General features: G+C 40.8%; 1 long non-coding RNA gene across 1 annotated transcript in view; it reads left to right on the forward strand.

Moving 5' to 3' along the window:
- Positions 1-273: 273 nt before the first annotated feature.
- LOC126932503 (uncharacterized) overlaps positions 274-24,037 on the forward strand; it is a 31,561-nt gene continuing 7,797 nt past the window's right edge. The window contains exons 1-2 of the long non-coding RNA XR_007718216.1: positions 274-4,669; positions 12,911-13,056. This is a non-coding gene — a long non-coding RNA (uncharacterized LOC126932503). The remainder of the gene's footprint in view (positions 4,670-12,910; positions 13,057-24,037) is intronic.

A 24,037-nucleotide genomic window follows, 5' to 3' on the forward strand; every position in this document is an offset into this window, starting at 1 on the left:
CGCTCCTATCTGTGACCCCTTATCCATTCTATAGCCTATTTCCATGAACTTAGTTTTCTCAAACTTCGCGAAATTTGCTTCTGCTAGCCAACTCTGAGGCTCACTTCTGACTCCCAGCTAAGTCACAACCCTTTTCCCATAAATCCCAACTCGGGGCACAACTCAGAATTGAAGCTATAAGAGAAAAATAAGCCACACAGCAATGTTGACCTCTACCATACTTGGTGAAATTAGCAAATAGCTTGTTTTTTAGGTAGGACATCAGTAGCCCAAATTATTAGAATGGAATGTATTTTTATATGTACTCTTAAAGTTAGTTATTCTTTCAGATTTTGGAAATGTTGGTTCTTCTTCTTATCAGAAGTGTTCCCTAAACAGTTTGTGCAGGCATTCTCCTGATGGTGCCTGTGAGTGCCAATGACATTTTTAAAAGCTTCTTTTCACTTTTTAATTTGATGAATGTAGAACTTAAGCCCTGATCTGAAGATGAGAAAGGCCTTTTCAAATCAAAGTTTCTAAAGAATGCCCCCAAATGATCAAGATGCTCGTCAGGGTATTGAGGCAAAGTGACTTGCGGGATGATGGAGTTGGGGGGGTGGATATTCAAAATGAAGGCAGCAGGGAGGTTGGAGGCCTCCTTATTACCCAGTGGATTTGCCAGCCCTCTCTGCTTTTAGGCAGCAAGGAGAGACTATGAGGTATGTGCTGCAAAGGTTATTTTCAGAGCTGTAAAGATTTAATCATTTCACTGTTTTTAACCAGAGGAACCTTTTATTTCTTCTACTACATTGGAACAAATTTTAAAAGGAAAGCACACAGTCCCTGACTTAGAGTAATGGACTCAAAGCACTTACTCACTCCTTCCCTGCGCATGCTATCATTATTGCTCTTCGACAGGCTGCACGCAGATGAACTCTCATTCGTGCACTCTACAAACACTTGTAAAGTACCTATTTTGTGACTACTACCGTGTGAGGCAGGCAGGAATCTGACATGAAGCCAGTAAATCTCTAGCTTCAAAGACCCTCAGTGTCATGTGCCTCTTCCAAGAGGGCACCTAGCAATATATTTATGTGGTCATATGTTTTTGCAAAATTTGCAGAGGTAAGATACTCTAACCACAATTGATTAAGATTATTATCTCTTTCCACTTTGACATCCCCTTTACTACAGTTCTCCCTTGTGTCTAGTGGCATTGGAGATTCACAGTCATTTTGAGATTCCTCTAAGGTAATTTGGACTAGGAATACATTTAGTTCAGCTTTAGTGGGATACGTTTATGTGTTTGGCAGCCATTTCTGTAAATAGTTAAGCTATGCTGGCCATCCCAGCTTAGGAATGGCTGATAGGAATACTTCTACTCTTCAATATGACAAGTCATCTGATGTTGTGACCTGATGGTGCAAGGCATTGATGATACACTGGTTAATAGGAGTATAGTCAATACAAAGAACAGTTAAGTTTAGTCACTGTCTATCATAATTTGAAATGCTCTGAAATGTTATAACCCATATATGTAAGACACTTGGTAGAGGCTTCCAAAATTTGATAGCATTGTGAAAATTTACATGACTTAGCAGTAATGAATTGGGGAACTGAAATAAGCTTTTCTAGGAAATATTAGAAAACATGTTGATCAACCATGCTAGAGAAAAGCATGAACGACCTTTCTAATCAGTACAGGAAATGATCTTATTATTGTCATATAAAAGAGGAAATCGAAGGCTGGAGCCAGTGGCTCATGCCTGTACTCCCAGGACTTTGGGAGGCTGAGACAGGTGGATCACCTGAGGTCAGGAGTTTGAGACCAGCATGACCAACATGGTGAAACCCCATCTGTATTTAAAATACAAAATTAGCCAGGTGTGGTGGTGCACGCCTGTAATCCCAGCTACTTGGGAGGCTGAGGCAGGAGAATCACTTGAACTCAGGAAGCGGAGATTGCAGTGACCTGAGACCAAGCCATTGCACTCCAGCCTGGGCAACAAGAGTGAAACTCTGTCTAAAAAAAAAAAAAAGAAGAAGAAGAAGAAAAGAAAAAGAAAGAGGTAACCGAAGAGTACAAGTCGAAAAAGCAGGAAAAAAAGATAGAGATGTGTCAGGCAGTTAATAAAGAAAAATATTTCATTTTCAGAGATGTCATAGTGTTTATTAGCTTTTTATACTTGTAATTTGTGATTTCTTCATACCTAATTTTGTATTCTTTTGAAAAATCCTTCCTTCCCCAAACTATGTAAGCTTCAGGCCCACAGACCTGGATTTCCCCCTGGTAAGTGAATGAAGATGCATTAAGGCCCATCTTAGTCTTGCAAGTGCTCACAGTCTAATAGAACAGACAGACAAGGAAACAAGCAGTTCCACATAGTGTGAGAAGTGCTACAATATGACATCATCTAACCAACTGGGGGAAAATTGATCCTAACCTTGCATATATCCATGTGTGAGTTTTTTCTGACACCAAATGTGTGGTGTTGAAACCGCCTTTGCAAAATTATGACTGAGATAGCAAAAGAGATCTAACTTAATTGACTCCATCTTCCTTCTAACCTCTGAGCAGTCCTTGTTCATTCCTGGACGTGGACTGACCTAACTTTGGGAGGAACTTAATTTATAGTTAAAAACAAAGATGATAACATCCCTTTCCCAAAAGAAACCTCCTTCTTTTCTGGGGACTAGACTGCCTTTGTAGGACTAAGAAATTAGCCACAAGATTAGAAATTATGGTTTAGGAGTCATGCATCTGGAGGCTACAAGATTCTGACCCTCTCTAAACTGCTCCTAAGATCAGCGCCTGAGATATTTTGCACATTCTGCACTTGATGGATCAGCTGGCACCACCCAGTTCAATAAACTGGCTCATTTGATCTTGTGCCCCCTCCCCACCAGGAACTGACTCAGCACAAGAAGACAGCTTCAACTCCCTATGATTTCATCTCTGACCTGACCAATCAGCACTCCCAGCTCACTGGCTTCCCCCCATCCACAAGTTGTCCTTAAAAACTCTGATCCCCGAATACCCAAATGCTCAGAAAGATTGATTTGAGTAATAATAAAACTCTGGTCTCCTGCACAGCTGGCTCTGTGTGAATTACACTTTCTCTATTGCAATTCCCCTGTCTTTAGAAATTGGCTCTGTCTAGGCAGTGGCCAAAGCGAAACCATTGGGTGGTTACAGTGTCTTTTCCAACACATTGTTCCAACACCCATTCACCAATTACCTCTCACCAAGTGGGTGTTATTCAATTCCATTCAACTCTGATGCTAACTACCCAGAGTTAGTGCAAACCCCACACGTTAAAGTCATGGTCCCACAAGACTGCCCTCACTTCAGATGCTAGGTAGAAGTCTTGTGTTTCCAGGCTACTCACACTTCTATCCTATTTGGCTGCAAATTTGGGGTTTCCCATGACCCTCCCTCATGTTTGATAATTTGTTAGAACAAATTGCAGAACTCAGGGAAGCACCTTGCTTATGATTACTGTTTTATTATAAAGGATGCAATTCAGGAACAGCCATATGTAAGAGATGCATAGGGCAAGGCTGTGGGTGAATGGAAGTGGAGGACTTCTGAAACTGTCCTTGTACCATCACCCAATGGGTGCTTCCAGCTTGCTGCACAGACAAAACAATTCACTGAGACCATGGTATTGCAGTAAAGAAAGAGCTTAATTAACCCAAGACAGCCAAGCAGAAGGACTGATGTTATCATTCAAATCACTCTCTCCAAGAACTCAGGCTCGGGTGTTTATGGATAGTTTGGCAGGCAGGGGGCTAAGGAATGGGTGCTGCTGATTGGTTGGGGATAAAAGCTAAGAGTGTGGAAAACAGTCCCCATGTGCTGAGTCTGCCTCTGGGTGGGGCTACAGGACCAGTTGAGTCATAAGTCACTAGTCCAGTTGGAATTAATCAGTTGCCTGAATACAAAAGTTTGAAAAACATCTCAAAACACCAATCTTAGGTTCCACAACAGGAATGTTTCCTACAGGAGCATTTGGGGAAGTCACAAGACTTGTGACCTCTGGCCACATGACTCCTGAGCAGTAAGAGATTAAAGAAATTATGCCTACATTTTAGCAGAATTCAGGCCCCTTCCATTACAAAGGCAGTTTCAGTCTCTGAACAAAGAAGGGATCAGTTTCAGGGAGGGACTCTTCTCATTCTTGCTTTAAACTATGAACTATATTCCTCCCACAGTTACCTTGCCCTAGGCTGTGAGACTAGAAGCAAGGTGGAGTGAGCCATGTTAGATTTCTCTCATTGTCATAATCTTTGCAAAGGTGGTTTCAATCACAGAGTTAACAAGAATTACATGCCAGGTTCTGGACAGAAATATAGTTATAATTAAGCATGAGTCAGGCTGCATTTTGGCCTACTTACTTGTAACTGAAAGTCACATAGCACTGGATACTGACCATTTGCATCCCCATTGTTTCTATAGGTGGGATTTTGGATGTTAGAATCATGAGGCTTTTGTTTAAGAGATGGTTAAGATGTTCTTCAGATCCTGAATTCCAGCAGAACAGCTGACATCCACAATCAGTTTGAGGATCCCCGCAGAAGAGCTGAATCAACATGAGAATGCAGTTTCTTCATCTCTCCAGTCCATGACTTCTCCCTTCAATCCCCACACCTCAGCCCACTCCAAACCCCTTACAAACTCCTCAGGGAGGTAAGTTTGAGGTTTCCTTCCATCTCCTTGTTCAGATGCCCTATGATTATTAAACTCTTTCTCTGCTGCAATCCTTGAGGTCAGTGTGTCGACTTGCCATGCTTTGGGTAAGGAACCTGTTACAGTCACACTTCCATGTCCTCTTCGGCGGTGCCACTCTCCCACCATATCAATGTTACCAACCCAGAAGCTCTCGAAATCTCATTGTTGAAGACTTTTTATCAAAGCTTTGTTATGTAGGTGTGATTGATCAAATCATTGGCCATTGGTGATTGAGCTCAATCTCCAACCTTTCTCCCCTCCCCGGAGGTTGGAGGGTAGGGCTAAATGTTCAACCCTCTGATCCCATGTTTGGTCTTTCTGGGGACCAGTCCCCAACCTGAATCTGTCTAAGGTCACCCTGAGTCACTTCGTTAACATAAACTCTAGTATGGTCAAAAGAGGCTCATTATGAATAACAAAAGATACGCCTATCACTCAAGAAATTCCCAGAATTTAGGAGCTCTGTGCCGGGAACCGGAGGCAAATAAAGACCAACTATACTTTATTATACCACAACTCAACACCATTAATTTGATTTATAAAGCTATGAAGTTAGACGATGAGACAAACTTTTCTGAACCATGTACCCAAAGACTACCCCCAAAATTTCCCCTGAAGTTACTTCCCCAAGAAGCTTTGTCAAAATTTCCATTAGAATTTATTTTCGGCCGGGTGTGGTGGCTCATGCCTATAATCCCAGTTCTTTGGGAGGCTGAGGCAGGCAGATCACAAGGGCAGGACTTTGAGACGAGCGTGATCAACATGGTGAAAGCCTGTCTCTACTAAAAATACAAAATTAGCCGGGCGTGGTGGCATGCACCTGTAATCCCAGCTACTAGGGAGGCTGAGGCAGGAGAATCACTTGAACCTGGGAGGCAGAGGTTGCAGTGAGCTGAGATTGCGCCATTGCACTCCAGCCTGGGCAACAGAGCGAGACTCCATCTCAAAAAAAGAAAAAAGAAGAAAAGAGAAGTTATTTTCAGTTCCTTGGCCCAAAGTTCCTTGCAACAATCCTTTCATTTTTGCTTTGCTACAATCAAAACAAGGAACAAATTATGAAGAATATTAAAATAGACTTTCTATAGTGTATGCATAAGTTATGAAATTTGAAGTTGTGTGTGATGAATTACTATTTAGAGTACACTATTCAGCATTAGATATATAATTTATTGACTATAGAGTATGAGGTTGCTATTCCATATTTGTAAAATAGAAGAATTGGAGTCTCTGGATGGTTTTAAAGTTCCTTCCAGTTTTTTGCTTCTTTCATTTTAATAAATACCCAGCATTCATTAAATCATGGGCTTCAGGGCCTTAGATGCTTCATCTCCTTCTTACAGCTTCAAAAGGGAAAACCAAATTCCATTTACATCATTTTAATTAACACCATTTTTGAGAATATAAATCAATTGAATTGTATGGACTTCCTACAGCTATGCCTTTATCATGGTATAACTTATGTTTAAATAGTTCTGAGAAAAGGAAAACAGCTCAAAGAGATCTCAGCTCTGTGAGATTTGCAGGCCCAGAGAGACACAGTGTGGGGCTTGTAGTCATCCCCTACTCATGCCTGGGGGTAATTGTTTAAAGTCATTTTGTTCCTGACTAGCTGCCTCACCTACTGTCTTCATGTTCATGTTTCTGGAATTCCTGATACCAAGGACAGTGTATAGCCAATCAATAGCTTATTTTATTATATTTATCTCTTTTTTTCCTTTTTTTTAAGAGACAGGGTATCACTATGTTGGCCAGGCTGGTCTTGAACTCCTGAGCTAAAGCATCTTCCCACCTTGGCCTCCCAAAGTGCGGGATTACAGGCATAAGCCACCATGCCCATCCTACTTAAGTTATTTGAATAGAAATTCTTTTCCTTTTTGACGAGCAGATTAAAAACAACAACAACAAAAATAATGGAAATTCTTGGTAACCAACTCAGGAAGTGTCTCTTCTTTTCCTTTTAAAATCCTTGGCCAGGCACGGTGGCTCACACCTGTAATCTCAGCACTTTGGGAGGCTGAGGCAGGCAGATCATCAGAGGTCAGGAGTTCAAGACCAGCCTGGCCAACGTGGTAAAACCCTGTCTCTACTAAAAATAAAAAAAAATTAGCTGGGCATGGTGGTGGGCGCCTGTAGTCCCAGCTACTCAGGAGGCTGACCCACTAGAACTGCTTGAACCCAGGAGGCGGGGTTGCAGTGAGCTGAGATTGCACCACTGCACTCTATCTAGCCTGGGCAACAGAGTGAGACTCCGTTTCAAAAAAAAAAAAAAAGTATTTAAGGTGTTTTATTTTCTTTTTGTTTTTTTAATTGGGCAGCCCCAGAACCAGAATAGATCCAGAGAGACCCCCCCTGATTTTTTGTAAGTTTCTCTGAAGATGCAGGTTGGCTACAGCAGATTGTAAAACTGCAGGGTTTAGCAAAGAAATCACTTAAGCTAATTGAGAAGCGATTAAGGAGAAGGTTAACTGAATGAATTAGGAATTTAGTTACTAGAGTAAATTTTTTCTGATTGAAAGGAAATAGTGCCAGACACAGTGGCCCATGCCTGTAATCCCAGCACTTTGGGAGGCTGAGGTGGGAGAATTGCTTGAGGCCAAGAGTTCCAGACCAGCCTGGGCAACACAGTGAGATCTCTGTCTCTGCAAAAACAACTTAAAACATTAGTTGGGCATGGTGGGACATGCCTGTAGTCCTGGCTACTCAGCAGTCTGAGGTGGGAGAATCACTTAAGTCTAGGAGTATGGGGCTGCAGTGAGCTATGATCATACCACTGCACTCCAACCTGGTTGACAGAGCAAGCTTTGTCTCCAAATAAAAGGAAAATAAGTAAACAAGTTTAAAAAAATACATAAATAAATAAGAAAGGAAACAAAGTGGTTAGACAGAGACTTCAGATAGTAGTAGAAGGGAAAAAAGGAGGGTGAGGGGAGAATAATTTTTCCTGAACAGAAAGAAGAAAGAGCAAGGAAAAGAGGTATTAGAGAAAGACTATTGCCTTTAAGGACATAGAAGTCATACTCCACAAGATTCTGAATTAACATACACAGTGGGAGAAACCCTGTAATATCTATTAGGACTTTCGAAGAGTGATTTATTCCTAGCATGTCATAGGCCTGGAAGCTTTAAAACTGAGAGAAAAAGAAGGATTTTTTTGAAAACTAGAAGAGAAAAATCAAGATTTTGTTATGAAGTGTCAACTAAATGACATAGTAACAAAAGTGTGTATCAAGACCTGTTTGACTATTTTAAAAGTTTGTTTGATTTTATATAGTGCCTAAATATGTTGATACATTTGTAATCAGTGTTTCAGTGTCATAAAATGATTAAGAACACAATATTCAAGACAGATAAGACTGGATTCTATTAGAATTAAGACTGGCATCTTAAATTCTCTGAGCCTCAGTTCTTCATTTGTAAAGGTAGAGTAATATTTGATACTAGCCTGCCGAGAGGATTCAATAATGGAAAGAAAGCCTTGACAATGTCTGGTGGGTCGGGATACCCCAGGAAGAACTGATTTCCTCCTGAGTCTTTGGACAAGCAATCAGAATCAAGTAGCTCTCTAGACCACTGATTGTCAGAGCACAGCTCTCCCTTAGTCCCATTGAATGCCATGGGATTGTGGAAAGTCTAGAGGTCACCTAGTCCTTTCTCCCCACCGAGGCAGGAATTCACTCTACAATATTGTTACTTATGCCTAAACATGTCTACTTTGGAGAAATTACTTCTTATTATGGCAGCCTATCTTGTTTTAGAATAACTCTATTAGGAAACTTTACCTTATATTGAACCAACATACACAAATCTGCCTCTCACTTCTATTCCTGGGTCTTTGTTCTGCTACCTGGAGTTCACACAGTCAGTTGTGTCCTTATTTCTTTTTCTTTTTCTTTTTTATTTCTTTTGGGGGGCGGGAGGGGAACGGAGTTTTGCTCTTGTTGCCCAGGCTGTGGTGCAGTGGCGAGATCTCGGCTCACTGCAGCCTCCGCCTCCTGGGTTCAAGTGATTCTCCTGCCTCAGCCTCCCAAGTAGCTGGAGCTGGGATTATAGGCGCCTGCCACCATGCCCAGCTAATTTTTTTAATTTTTAATTTTTATTTTTGTATTTTTAGTAGAGATGGGTTTTCACCATGTTGGCCAAGTTGGTTTTGAACTCCTGACCTCAGGCGATCCACCCACCTCAGCCTCCCAAAGTGCTGGGATTACAGGCATGAGCCACTGCTCCCGACCCGCTTCCTTATTTCAATCAGCAAATGGGCTCCACCTGCACTGCCATGGGCCTTTCCTTTCCCAGGCTCTTTTCTCTCCAGTCCCACTGTTGCGTTTTGTCCAAAATGCAACATGAGGAAAAGCCTCATGGGGAGGCTACCTCTCCTCTGAGCATAGTGATTTGAACAGAGGACCTTTTGCAAGTTTTTGTCTAGGGTCAGGACAGAGGGCATAATTTAAACTGACACAATGACTGTTCACTTTATCGATCATCTGTTACATAATACAATCGAAACAGAGCTTCTCTCTCCTCCGAGAAGGTGCCAGCTGAAGAGCATGTGGACTCCTCTTGCCACTGACCTAGCCCTTCACTATGAAAATCAAATAATGTTAGATTCTTTAGTCAAGTAGAGCCTAATCTGGAGCATGGGAAAATAGAGCAGAAACGGGCCACTTGTTCACCAAAGGACTGAGAAAACACTTGAATGGGGCTCATAGTCTGTCTCTCTTCTCTCTCTCTCTTTTTTTTTTTTCGAAATGGAGTCTCGCTTTGTCACCCAGGCTGGAGTGCAGTGGTACGATCTTGGCTCACTGCAACCTCCACCTCCTGGGTTCAAGCAATTCTCCTGCCTCAGCCTCCTGAGTAGCTGGGACTACAGGCACATGCCACCATGCCTGGCTAATTTTTGTATTTTTAGTAGAGATGGTGTTTCACCACATAGGCCAGGCTGGTCTCGAACTCCTGACCTCGTGATCCACCCACCTTGGCCTCCCAAAGTGCTGGGATTATAGGTGTGAGCCACCGCACCTGGTCTCCTCTCTTCTCTTTTCTTCTCTTCCTTTCTCACTCTTTGTCTCTTCATTTTACTCAGAAGAGATCTTTTGATAGAGAAAAGTGTCAAGAATTAGAGCACATGAATGGCTGGGCACAGTGGCTCACATTTGTAATCCTAGCACTTTGGGAGGCTGAGGCCGGAAGATCACTGGAGCCCAGGAGTTCAAGACCACCCAGGGCAAGATAGAGAGATCTCGTCTCTACAAAAAATAAAATTAAAAAAATTAACTGAGTATGGTGGCATGCTCCTGTAGTCCCAGCCATTTAGGAAGCTAAGGTGGAAGGATCGCTTGAGCCCAGGAGGTCAAGGCTGCAGTGAGCCATGATTGTCCCATTGCACTCCAGCCTGGGTAACCAGAGTGAAAATCTGTTGAAAGCAAAGAAAGTAAGGAAGAGAGGGAGGAAAGAAAGAAAGAAGGAAAGGAAGGCAGGGAGGCAGGCAGGCAGGCAGTCAGGCAGAGAGAGAAAAAGAGAGAGAGAAAGAGCTATCATTGGGAAACAGGCTATTATTATTCTGTTTATAAATGAAAAAAATAGGGAAGGAAATGGTAGATGGCAAGTGGCCAAATGAAACCTCAGACTCAGATTATACGACTCCAGTAGCTACACATTGCCCATCAATATTCTCTTCCCTGTAAAGCAGCTGTACCCAACATTTTGATGCCAGTGACTGGTCTCATGAAAGATAATTTTTCCATGGACAGTGGGGGCGATGGTTTCAGGATGAAATTCTTCCACCTCAGATCATCAGACATTAGATTCTCATAAGGAGTATGCAACCCTCGCACATGTAGTTCACAATAGGGTTTGTGCTCCAGTGCGAATCAAATGCCGCCGTTGATCTGAGGGGGCAGAGCTCAGGTGGTAACACTCGCTCACCCACAGCTCACCTCCTGCCGTGTGGCCCAGTTCCTAACTGGGCCTGCGGGTTGGGGACCCCTGCTGTAAAGGAGAATTTTTTTCTAAGCCCTAGCCTTACAAAGTTACCAAATGATTATGACAAATTGTACATTTCATGGCAAGGGATAGGATATCTACGATATCCAACTTGAGCTTTGCTTTGACAGAATCTTCTACTGGAGTGCAATTTATTTAGGTAACCACCATAAAGTTTGTATAATGACCCTGGTCGAGTATTTTTGTTTGCTGAAAGAAATTGCTCGAGGAACAGTTATCCTGAAATAACATTTCTAAAGTTGTATGTTTCTTTGAGGTCAAGTAAAGCAGATTTTATTTTACCCCAGGCTCAACACATTATGAGGTTCTTAAGACACTCAAATAAGGTGCCTTTGCAAGTTCTCCATTTATTGCCTCGCAGCTCCAAATTCACTCTTCATTGCCTGCTCTGCAAAAATGGAACTGGGCCCTTTAAATATTTTTCCTTCTCCAACTGGTAAATGTTAAGTTTTGTCACTAGGAGTCTTTGGTAAGATATTGCAAGATGAACAGGGTTTCCTTCCTGGTTCCTGTGTGTCTTGTAGCCATCTCCTGCAGTGTAAGTGGCTTCTCTGACAACCGGTAATGGATGTGGCTTCTCCATCCCTGAGCTCCTGCTGTGCACGGGGTGGTCAGCAGTACCAGAAGCCAGCAACTTCCCCTGGCACCCCTCTTATGTGGTTTTGTAGTGGAACATCTCCAGCAAGATACCTCCTCCTTAACAGCTTTCCTTGGCAGGATGAATTTCCAGCAAGTTACACTAACCTGGCACCACACCGACTTCTCCATTCAGGGAGTCACATGCCCATGCCCTCCCTAACAAGGTCTGGCTCTCAAACTAGAGGGGCAGGGAGACTCTTCCTTAGTGATTTTATCTCAGCCCTAGAGGTAGTGGCTGCTACTTTTATCTAATATTCCTATATTGTTTAGAATTTTTTTTTACTTCTTACTAGACTTCTCTAATTATTCCAATCTTCTGTTATGATTACTAGTTCTTTATATTAAACTTCACCCCAGGTGCAATGGCTCACACCTGTAATCCCAGCACTTTAGAAGGCCAAGGCAGGCGGATTACCTGAGGTCAGGAGTTCGAGACCTGCCTGGCCAACCATGACCAACATGGTGAAACCCTGCCTCTACTAAAAACACAAAAATTAGCTAGGCGTGGTGCCAGGCACCTGTAATCCCAGCTACTCAGGAGGCTGAGGCAGGAGAACTGCTTCTTAACCCGGGAGGCAGAGGTTGCAGTGAGCCGAGATCACACCACTGTACTCTAGCCTGGGTGACAGAGTGAGACTCTGTCTCAAAAAAAAAATTAAATAAATAAACTTCACCTGTTTGAATTACTGTGTGGTTTCTGCCCCATGATTGACCTTTGACTTAAATAGTACCTGTATTGTACAATTTAAATGTTGGCCCTCCTCAACTATATAGTTTAGATTATTGAAATACTCTGTTTAGTGAGGACTCTTCCTGCTGCAATTAAGAGTAATCCAGTACATATTAGCTTAAACAAAAAATACTTTATTGGTTAAAAGCACAAAACCTCAGAAAGGACAGGAATGGTGGGTTCAGAGAATCAAACACTATCATATCTATGTCTCTGTCTTTCTTTTCTCTCTCCTTCCTCTGTTATTGCCTCTATTTTTTGCATCTTTTTTTTTTTCTGTGTGTGGCTTCATTGTCTCAGGTCTTCTATAACTGTGCAGCCAGAATTGTGGCCACATTTGTGTCCAGGCTTTATAATTCTGTGCTTGGGAGGAGACCCTCATCCCACTTCAAAAAAAAAAAAAAAAAAAGTATCATTTTCTTTCGTCTCCAGTTAGAAAAGTCTTGAGAAAGACTTGACTTGACCTGAGTCATGTGCTTATCTATAGATTAATCAGTGTGGCCAAAGAGGTAGGAAAAACTGGCCCATCCTGGGCTACATGCTCACCTTTATTCCCAGAGGAGTGGGTACAGTGATTAGCGGCGCCCAAAAGATTCACTTGTGTAGAATGGTGAAACTTCTGATTGTCCAAAATCATGAGGGATGCTGTTCTAGGCAAACAAAGCTATAGTCTTTAAAGATATAGGCTCAAGCTTCGTGTACTGAAAAAGATAAAATTTTTCTGGTAAAAGCAATGGTCATTCATAGCAGTTTGATGGTTAAATAATGGCAGTAGGTCCCCCTTCTTCAACCAATCGATCACGGTAATAATTGTTAGCATATTTCCTCAGTCCAACAGGACTTAAGTGTGGCAGATATTGTTGACCGCCTGTCAGCAGCCAGTTCTTCCCACGTTGTTTATCAACAGAATCCGGATTTGGTGTGCCCTCACCATGGCCACATGCTCAGTGAAGGAGCCCCTCCTCAGCACCAAAGGGTGAGTCTCTGTTAGCAAAGTCTATTGTGGCAATTCCATTTTTATTGCCATTGATTCTTTGTTTTGTTTTTGTGTGTGTGTGTGTGTTTTTTTTTTTTGAGATAGGGTCTTGCTCTGTCATCCAGGCTGGAGTACAGTGACATGACCTCAGCTCACTGCAACCTCTGCCTCCTAAGCTCAAGCCTCCCTCCCACCTCAGCCTCTTAAGTAGCTGGGACTACAGGTGCTCGTCACCACACCTGGCTAATTTTTGTATTTTCAGTAGAGATGGGGTTTCACCATGTTGTCCAGGCTAGTCTCGAACTCCTGACCTGAACTGATCCACTCGCCTCGGCCTCTCAAAGTGCTGGGATTATAGGCATGAGCCACCACGCTCAGCTGCCATTGATTCTTTAGAATGAGCATGTGAGGTAATTCTAGAGAATGAGACTTGAAAGAAATTTTTCTGGGATAAGTAGTAGCTTCTGGAAAGTTTTCCTCCAATTGGGAGGGCAAAGTGCCCTGTTGGGATGTTTCAACATTGCTGTATGAGAAGAAGATCCCTGGAGATGGGCAGCCAGCCTGCAACCATGATGAGATAACCCGGGGACAAAACCTAGCACACTGGGGACAGGAGCAAGAAAACGTGGCGAGAGACAGGATCCCTGATGGCGCTGTCGAGCTTGCTGGGGCTCAGAGCACAATAGCCCAAAGTATGGCACCTTGGCATGCTGAGTACTTTCAACTGAGGGACATTGTAAAGGCCCCAGAAGCAAGGTGTCTCTGACTGTCTCCTGTCCCCCTGTCTCCTGCATAGAAGCCAAATTCCTCTTTCCTAAGGTGAGTCATAGAAACTAGAACCCTTCTCCCTCAAAGCAAGCTATGAAGCCTAGAAAGGTCACTCTCTCCATTTTCCCTTGAAACTCTCATTCCAGAGGGTCCTGCCCCATGCCCGGGAGGAAAGAATACTACACAGAGAGGCCGAGAAGAATCTGAACAGACAGGCTTTGCTGGGTTTCCCCTATCAGTCTGTTACCATTAGATTGTCCAGCCACATTTCTACATTCTGTCTATTCTTCATGGAACCTCAGTGTAAAAACAGACAGTTTCCTCTGCATCTTTGGGTCTTCATTTCTGAAGGTTCCTAACCAAAGTCACATAAATCTTTGGTTAAATAAATTGGCTATGCTTTTTTGTTAACCAGTCTTTTGCTATCACAGTCTCAGCTGTGACCCTCATGGTGGATGAGGAAAAATAGCTCACCTTCCTGCCCCTACAATTTCTTAAATTAACTGATCTGAAAAATCACTCTGTCTCCAGAATTCCTAAGTGGAAAAAAATAAATTCCTTACTGTTTAACCCATTTTTAGCTGGGTTTTCTGTTATAAATGATCAAAAGAGTTAGAATTGAAATCTGGGACTTCATTTATCATCAGATTTACATCAGGAAATAGCATATTTATTTGGAAAATCAGATTTCTTTATCTTAGGAAAAAATGAAGAATGGGAATATTAGGAATTCTAAACTCAGCTAGAGCACCTCTAACTTCAGAATCACCCAGTATTGTTAGGTCAGCTGCCACCCATAATCTGATATTGACATAGATTTAGATCAAATCCAAACAAGGCAGATGTGCATCTCTTTATACATGGATATAGCCTTGAAAATATATTTCTACCTTTTCAAAGCAATGTCACTTGCCAGAGACAGACATAGACATTTGAAATGCATTATAGCCTTCACAGTCCATGTGGGCATCTCTCATTTGGAATGCCATCTGCTGAGCTCTTCCAAAACTGTGCTCGACAGGTAATTCTATCTGTGAGGAATGCATTCAACTGACATGCAGCTATTTGGTTTCCCTCTACGGGAATGAAGATACACACACACACACACACACACACACACACACTCCACATTGATAGTTTCCTTTTATAGTTTTTTCATTTTGGTCCTTAAATATACTCTGATTATTTCATTTTACCTTTTTAAAATGTCTCTTCTTGTTACAATTTCTGACGAGGCCACATAGTAGAGAAAATATGTGCTTTGAGACCTCAGAATCAGCCTAAATTCTTGGTTCTGCCACTTAATGCTTTGCAACTTTGGGCAAGTTCCTTTGCTTCTGAGCCTCAGTTTCTCGTCTATAAAATGTGAATACTAACGTGTCTTCTCACACTGGCATCACTCACTTTTATATAACATTTTAATCTATAAGTTGTCACATTTTAAAAATCACACTGATCTTAAGTCACACAGGGATTTTGGCTGGAAGAGAATGTTATTCCTTGATTCTTAGTGCTAGGGTTCTCGGTGGAAAGCAGTTGGCTCTTCAGTTCTTCTTTATGATCTCACAGAAGAGTAAAGAGGATTCAGGACCTTCTGACTGATCACTATGGAGGACAGAGCTGACAAAGAACCTCTTCCCAATATAAACACATACAAATGCTAGATAAAATATTACTACATCATTTTTTTAAGTGGAAGAAATGAAGAAAGAAAAAGGTAAGAGAAATAAAGCAGTCCATTCTAGAAATGAAGCGAAAACTCACAGCCAAAGTAGTAAGATTCAGGAGTTACCAACAGTTCAGGGGAAGACTAAACCAGGATGTCAGCCCTGTGAGATGGATGCTGAGTGGCAGCCTCCACACAGCCCTGGGACTCTACAAGAATCTCAAGTCCAGGGTCAATAAATACAGTTCTACCCAGAGAATCATAATGAATAACATAACATTAAAGATAAGGGGAAAAAATCTTAAAACAAACAAGGAAAGGCAGATTGTCTACACTGGATCAACAGGCAACAAAATAGAGGTGAGGGACAAAAGCCATGAACATCTTAAAAATACTAGGAAAAAATCACTTCATCCTTCTATATGCCTAATAAGCAAACCTTAAAATATACAAAGCAAAAGCAAATGGGAACATGAGAAAATTTTACAAATCCAGAGTCATAGTAGAAGATTTTAGTGCCTGTATCCAAAACTGATAGATTAAAGGGTCAAAAAATCAGTAAGCTTCTAGAAAATTTGAACCACACAATTATCAATTTCATATATAAATAGTACCCTACCACCAATAATATAATATGCAATATTATGTTCACTTTTTAAGCATGCATGAATTTTTAAAAAAATGAATTACATACTAGGCCATAAAAGAAGAGAAATACCAAACATTGGTGTATTTTCTCTGAACAAAATGTAATATAATTAAAACTGAATGATTAAAAAGATGCTAAATAAAACCTTAATGTTTATAAAAACTAAAAAGTACACTTTTAAATAATTTACTTTTCAAATAAAATATGATAAAAATAAAAACATGTTGAACTAAATGACAGTAAAATGACTACTTATTAAAATTTGGATACAGCTAGGAGAGTTAAAGCCTTAAATGTATGTACATCAGAATTAAAAAATATTAAAAATCGATACGATTAATATTCGGTTAAGGAAGTTAGAAAAAGAGCAACAGAGTACATTCAAAAATGGTAGCAGGAAGAAGAAAGAAAAGCAAAAGTAGAGATTAATAAAATAAAAAATAAACAATAAAGATTAATCTTATGTTTTGAAAGACTAGACAAGTGTCTGGTGACAAACCAAAATATACAGGAGGCACAATTAATCATATTGGGAATGAAAGAGACTCATAATTACAGTTAAAGAAGGAAAATTTAAACCACAGAAATTATTATGTTGAGTAACATTAAATTGCTGATATTCAACCTTTTGACTTTACAAAACTGCAATTTGATGTTAATATGAACAATTATAAGTCCTAACATTTGAAAACATAAAGTGGATAATTTTTCAGATAAATGACAAAAATTTGCTAAAGAGGAAATTTTAAAACTTTAATATACTTATAATCATTAAAGAAATTGAATTATAATAAAAAAAATTTCCCCAAAGAGCATCACTCAGTTTACAACCTAGTGTTAGCAAACCTTCAAGAAATAACAGTTTGTACCTACCTTATTGTCTTCCAAAGAATAGAAAGATAGAGAAAAGAAATTATTGGTTCATTTCAAAGTATCAATCTTAGAGAAATTCTCACACATGTATATAAGGATAGTAAGACAACATCCAAGCATGTTCATAATCACAAAGTTTATAATATCCAAAATCATAAATAACTAAATGTCTTTCAATAAAGAACATATAAGTAAATTAAGGGATATTCATATCATAGTCAAAATAAATAAATCAGAGGTATATGTATTAGCATAGAAAAATCTTTTCTTTTCTTTTTTTTTCTTTTTCTTTTTTTGGAGTCTCGCTCTTGTTGCCCAGGCTGGAGGGCAATGACACCATCTTGGCTCACCGCAACCTCCACCTCCTGGGTTCAAGCGATTCTCCTGCCTCAGCCTCCCAAGTAGCTGGGATTAGAGTTATGTGCCACCATGCCCGGCTAATTTTGTATTTTCACTAGAGACAGGGTTTCTCCATGTTGTCAGGCTGGTCTCAAACTCCTGACCTCAAGTGATCCACTTGCCTTGGCCTCCCAAAGTGCTGGGATTACAGGTGTGAGCCACCATGCCCAGCCTGAAAAATCTTTAACTATTAAAGATCAGTTTAAAAACAAGTGGCAAAAGAAAATGTACAAGGTGATGTCATTTATAAAAATATTTTCATCTTATAAAGGTGGTATTTGTATAAAAATAACTACAAGTTCGTTGTGGATATAGAGATAGTAAAAGTATGAAACATACATGACAGTGACACTGAGGATAGTTGCTATATCTGGGGATGAAGGGAAGTAGATGGGAGGGGCTTGAGGAGGGAATTTCAATATCTGTCACTGTTTATTTGTGAGGGTTAAAGTAAATACTTGTAGTGGGTGGAATGGTGGTCCTCCAAAAGCTATGTCCACCAAAAGCCTGTGAATATGACCCTATTTGGAAAAAGGGTCTTTGCAGATATAATCAAGTTAAGGGTTTTGACATGAGATCATACTGGGTTAGGGCGGGCTCTCAATGCAATGATCAGTGTCCTAGAAGAGAAGAGAGGGAGAAGGCACACTAAGGAATGCCAAGGACTGCCAGCAGCCACCAGAAGCTAGGAGAGAGGCACAGAACAGATAGACTCTCCCTCTGAGCCTCCAGGAAGAACCAACCCCAGTGACATCTTGATTTTGGACTTCTGGCATCAGAACTGTGAGAGAATAAATTTCTGTTATTTTTAAGCCATCCAATTTAGGGTAATTTGCAATATTGTATTTCTTTCCTAGAACTGCTGTAACAAAAGTTATTATATGTCAAACCTGGGAGGTTTATGTGTATTGTTTACTGTATTTCTCTTCATATTTTAAATACCCGAGAAGGACGTTTGCAGGTGTAAACCTGCAGTAAAATGCCCTTTAATGTCTCTCAGCTGCTTTTGCCTCCAGATATACAGGTAGACTTAATAGTGGAAAGTGAAGTCAGTTCTCTGTTCCATTTTCTCCTTTGCCTCACTCTGGCCATTTACCAAAGAGTTGCTAGAGTCTTGGCTTTTGGTGTTCTCTACAGCATGTTTAAAAGTTCTGACATCAAGCCCAGAATCAACATTTTCCAGAATGTATGTAACTGTAGTAGCTCTGTTGCCCAATGAATGGGGCAGGTCAGTATGCCCAGACACCAGGTTGCAGAAGAGAAAGCAGTTTAATCGTACAGCTGCTGAACAAGGAGACGGGAGGAAATCTCAAATCTACCTTCCTGAGGAGTTTGGGGCTAGGGTGTTTAAGGGTTTTAGAGTGGTCCAAAGTGTGGAGATTGTTGATTGGTGGAAGGGTGCAGGGTAGTCTCGGAACAGGGGGATGAAGAAACTGTATTCTCTTGCGGATTCCATTCCTCTATAGGGGCCTTCAAACTGGGTGGTGTCAGCTAGTTCACTGGAATTTGGAATTTGGAAAACATCTTAAGCAAGTCTTAAAAAAGTCTTATGACTCTAATGTCACAGATCTTATCTATGGGGACAGTGGGGATGCAAATGGGCAGTATCTGGAGCTACATAGTTTTTGGTTGCAAGGAAGTGGGTCAAAGTATAGCCTGACTAATGCTTAATTATAACTATATTTCTGCCCAGGATTCTTGTTAACTGTGTGAGGATGGCTTCAATCACAAAGTCTTTTATTGTTTCTTTGTTATTTGTACAAAACAATGAAGTGTCATTTAATGTATTTTGTAGCAGTTAATGGATAAAAAGAGTTAGATGGTGGGCTTCTGGAAATAAGTATTAGTTTTTCAAATGAATAATTATGGAAGTAATCACTTTTTATTAGTCCTTTTTTTACTGTAATTTGCATTTTCCTGGAATATAAATTTGACTTGCAATGGGAACTCCTACTAAACAGAGGTAGTACCTTACTAACATGGGTGTAACCTAAGGAAGGGCAAAAACAGCAAGGCCTTGTGCATGGTAGAACCTGGAGCTTTGTGCAAAGTCAGAAAGCCTTTCTCTCTTTCAGTCAGCTTCCTCTGCTAACTCGCCATGCCAATGACCCAAGATGGCACAGCATGCCTGGTGAGGTACGATTTTTAAAAATTGATTGAGAGGTGTCTGTGTTCTTAGGTGGAGACAATACCTAAGCCAGGAGAAAGGATTTGTTTTTATGAGAGGGCTCTCTTGAATGCTCCTACTTAGTTGTGCAAATGCAAAGTTGGCACCCTATCTCTTGAGGAAAGGACTTCCTAGGACTGAAGAACAGAGACTCTACCAATCTTTCCTTAGAATTGAAGTCCAGTAGTTCATCAGGGTCAACCAAAGTGGTTCTGTCCTCTGGCAGAACAGGATACCACAGCTTCCAAAAGGGATGGCACCCAGAAGGAAGAGTGAGAGTTTAAGCTGGCAGCTTGGACTAAACACAAAATGCCAATAGCTGGATTCTCTGAGGCCCAGCTCTCCTGGCGTTGAGTTGAATATGTGAATGCAAGTCAGAAAAGTTCTGATCTTGGAGGCCACGCATTAGACTCTGGGCTGAGGAAAACAGGCAAATATCCATTAGCCTGCACAAGACTGGCACTGAATGTTGAGGCTGCATGGCAGGGATCAGACTCATACTGCTGTGAGCTCATGAGATTTCCCATTCTTCCTTTTTGAGGTTTGATAGCGCCAATTCTTTTGCACCCAGAAAGACACTCTCTTTTGTCCAAGAAAGTCTTGGACAATTAAGTGGGAGGGCCTCACTGGGCAGATCCTGGAAAATAACATGTGACGACTTGAGTAAAATATTGGAAAACAAAAGATGTAAGACCATATTGTTCCTTAAGGTGGAGAGGTGTGTCTTATAGGTCACGCATGTGCCCTTTCAGTTCAAGAATCTACCACTGAGTGGAAATTCCCAACTGCATAAATCTAATTAGCTTGACCAGGTCAGATGTTCAATTCTGGTCCATGCAGCTGGGACCTCCTGAGCAGGGAGGCCAGTTGGCAGAGGTGAGTAGGCAGGCGTTGACAGAAAGGTTATCCTGCATGCAACACAGAATTTTTTTTGATTGCAGTTAAACCACTAGCTTAGTAAAATATATCTCCAGAGTACAAAATGCTACCTTCACAGATTCAAACAACCATTATCTAATAATATAGGCTAAAAAAGAGACAGTCACTGTTGCTCAGAACAACACAGAAAACTCCAGAAAGACATGAGTTTAAATGTTGTCAGCTGAACTGAATCACTTGGGAAAATTAATCAATCTGAACCTCAACTCTCCCATCTGTAAAGTGACCATAATAATACCTACTTAATAAAAGACTTCTAAATATTATTTATTTTGGGGTTTTTTTTAGAGACAAGGTCTTACTCTGTCATCTAAGCTGGAGTGCAGTGGCACAATCATAGCTCACTGCAGCCTTGAACTCCTGGGCTCAAGCAATCCTCCCACCTCAGCCTCCCAAGTAACTGGGGCTATAGGTGTGCACCATGCTTAGCTAATTTAAAACATTATTTTAGAGATGAGGTCTTTCAGTGTTGCTCAGGCTGGTCTCTAATTCCTAGCCTTAGGTGATCCTCCCACCTCAGACTCCAGAGTAGCTGGGATTACAGGCATGCCTAACAGGTTGTGAATATTAAATATGGTAACATCTACAAAATGCCTTGTCCCTGACCTATAGCCTATGCTCAGGAAAAGGTCAATGTTCTTTTATTGATTGATTGATTGATGGATTGGTTGAGATGGAGTCTTGCTCTGTCACCCAGGCTGGAGTGCAGTGGCACAATCTCAGCTCACTGCAACCTCCGCCTCCTGGGTTCAAGTGATTCTCTTGTCTCAGCCTCCCAAGTAGGTGGGATAACAGGCGTGTGCCACCACACCAGCTAATTTTTTTATTTTTAGTAGGATGGGGTTTCCCCAGGTTGGCCAGGTTGGTCTTGAACTCCTGACCTCAAGTGATCCACCCGCCTCAGCTTCCCAAAGTGCTGGGATTACAGGCGTGAGCCACCGCGCCTGGCCTTCAATGCTATTTTTAACTATACCAACAAGAGTTAGCAGTGTTCTTCCAGTGTCTAATATAGTCCAGGGTATTGTTCTCTGAAATTTTTAAGTGCTTTCAGATTCTTTGGGAAAATGTACTGTACTGGAAAGAAATTTTATTTGTGTTGTGTTTCTGGTTTACTGACTAAGTTGTAGAGGTAAGACCAGGGAGGGCTGTAATATTTTTCTGGCTGTTTGACTGTTCTAAAATGGGGAGTGAATTAGTCACAACTTTTACAGTTGCAAGTGAAAGAAATCCAACTGGCTTAAACCAAAAAAAAAAAAAAAAGGAGATTTACTAACTCATGTAAATGAAAAAGCCCAGGGGTATGGTGACTTCCAGATTATTTGGATTCAAGTACACAAAAGTCAAAGCTAGAAAGCTTTTGGTCCTGCTTTCCCCTGCATGGATGCATTGTTAGACAAGCTCTCCTGCAGTTGTGACAAATATTCCAGAAGCAACTCCAGGCTGTCATTCTATTCACTGAAAAGAGATCATCTCTTTCTTATTAGTTTCAGCAAAAAACTGGAAGAAGTTTCTCATTGGCCCAAGCTGAGTCACACGCCCACCTCTGAACCAATCATGAGGTCAGGAGATATGCTATTCTAATTAGCCAGGGCTGGGTCATGTATTTATCATTAGAACTTGGGGCTGGGGTGAGGGTGAGCTCCACCTCAACTACGTGGAGGGGTGGTAGGAGTCTCAAAGCTTGATTGGGACACTTTTACCAATAGAAAGAGGGTGGGGATGGTATGCCAGAGAGGCATCAAACAAACAAACAGTCCCTGCAGAAGGAACTGCAGCTGTAGGAGAAACGTTAAAACAAAATGACTATTCTCTGATTGTTTTGCTGCTACAAAATGATTTTGTATCTACCTCATGGTGGCCACTGAAATTTATTTTCTAATTCCATTTTAAAAAATTATGTAAATCTGTCTGAGAATGTATTCTAGGATGTCAAAAATGAGGCCAACTACATGAAGATTAACTTATCAGAAGCTGCAAATAAATTGATTATTTTACATAAGAGTAGTTTCATTCTAGCTGGATGATTTTTGTATGCATGACCACTACCCTAACCATCCTATTATAACAAAGGAAATTGCCATCTGTCACTTTGCTTGTATGAAATATTTCTGGAGGTGGCTTGCCAACTTCAGCCAGAATTATAAAACTAATGAGTTTTTAGCTACCATATGCACAGAGTGTAATAATAGCAGGTTCTAGGCAAATGTTGTCTACTTGCTTCTGGAAGTGCTTTCCCTCCATGATAGGAGCAGATGCCCAAGGCTCTATTAAGAATTCTGTTTTCTTCATAAATCTGTACAGTGACATGGAGTCCTCATATTCTCATGAAGTGATTTTTATATGGAAAACATGGCCCTCCTTACCCTGTTTCTCATGGGGTTTTCAGCCTCTGTTTTGTGGAGACTGGCCCTTATTATGTCAGGATTGAGTACCAGATGCCTTTTAGGAAATTTGGCCAGTTTGAAATTTTCAATAGATCTTCTGCTCTTTTGATGCTTTACTGATTTCTGTGAAGGCAAACAAGATTTTAATTTCCTAATACTACTTGCTATTTATATTAAAATGTCTGTTTGTACCTACCCCAGTGCTTTATGCTGTAACAGTCAGAATAGGTTAGATTATGTGGTTGTAACAAAGGCCGCTGAATGTCAGTGGTTTACAATAAAGCCTTATTTCTCATTCTCACTACATGTTTCACCATTTTCCACAGATTAACATGCAATTTGTTTCCTTGGGGTTCTAGTACACGGGACTCACCAAGGAAAATCCGTTAATACTCACAGGAGAATATTAGGGGGGTGGTGAGAGAGTATTATATCAATTTGTAATTTAGGATGCTTAAAATAAACAAACCTAATACCAGAAAATCCAGCTCTGTCTACTGAGAGTTCTTAGAAGCAATTACAGCCCGTAAGAATAAGCACACCTAGACGTTGGTTTCTAAATTCCATTCAGCAACGATGAAAGAAATCAGGGGTCATTGGAAAAATGGCTGATTCTCAGTTTAGGTCAGGGAAAGATTGTTTCAGAAAATAAGGACACATTAAGGAACTGAAAATGATGTGTGTATGCACTCAACAATTGATGGACATTTGGATTGTTTTCACTTTTTTGCTATTATAAGTAATAATGTATGAACATTCATTTGTAAATAATAATGTATAAACATTAGGGGTTTTTTTTGTGGACATACATTTTCAGTTCTCTTGTATGTATAGAGTGGAAAATCTGGGTCGCAGTAACTCTGTGTTTAAGTTTTTAAGGAATTGCAAGACTGTTTTCCAAAGCAGTCATGCCATTGTACCTTCCTACCAGCAGTGTACAAAAGTTCCAACTTCTCCATATCCTTGCTGACACTTGCCTTTTTCCTTTATTTTCCCCTTATAGTCATCCTGGTGGGTGGCTGTCTCATTGTGGTTTTGAGTCCCTAATGACTAATGATGTTAGGCATCTTTAATATGCTTATTGGCCATTTGTATATCTTATTTGGGGAAATGTTTGTGCAGATCCTTTGCCTGTT

The sequence above is a fragment of the Macaca thibetana genome, chromosome 12 (genome assembly GCF_024542745.1).
Source record: "Macaca thibetana thibetana isolate TM-01 chromosome 12, ASM2454274v1, whole genome shotgun sequence".
Taxonomy (NCBI): domain Eukaryota; kingdom Metazoa; phylum Chordata; class Mammalia; order Primates; family Cercopithecidae; genus Macaca; species Macaca thibetana.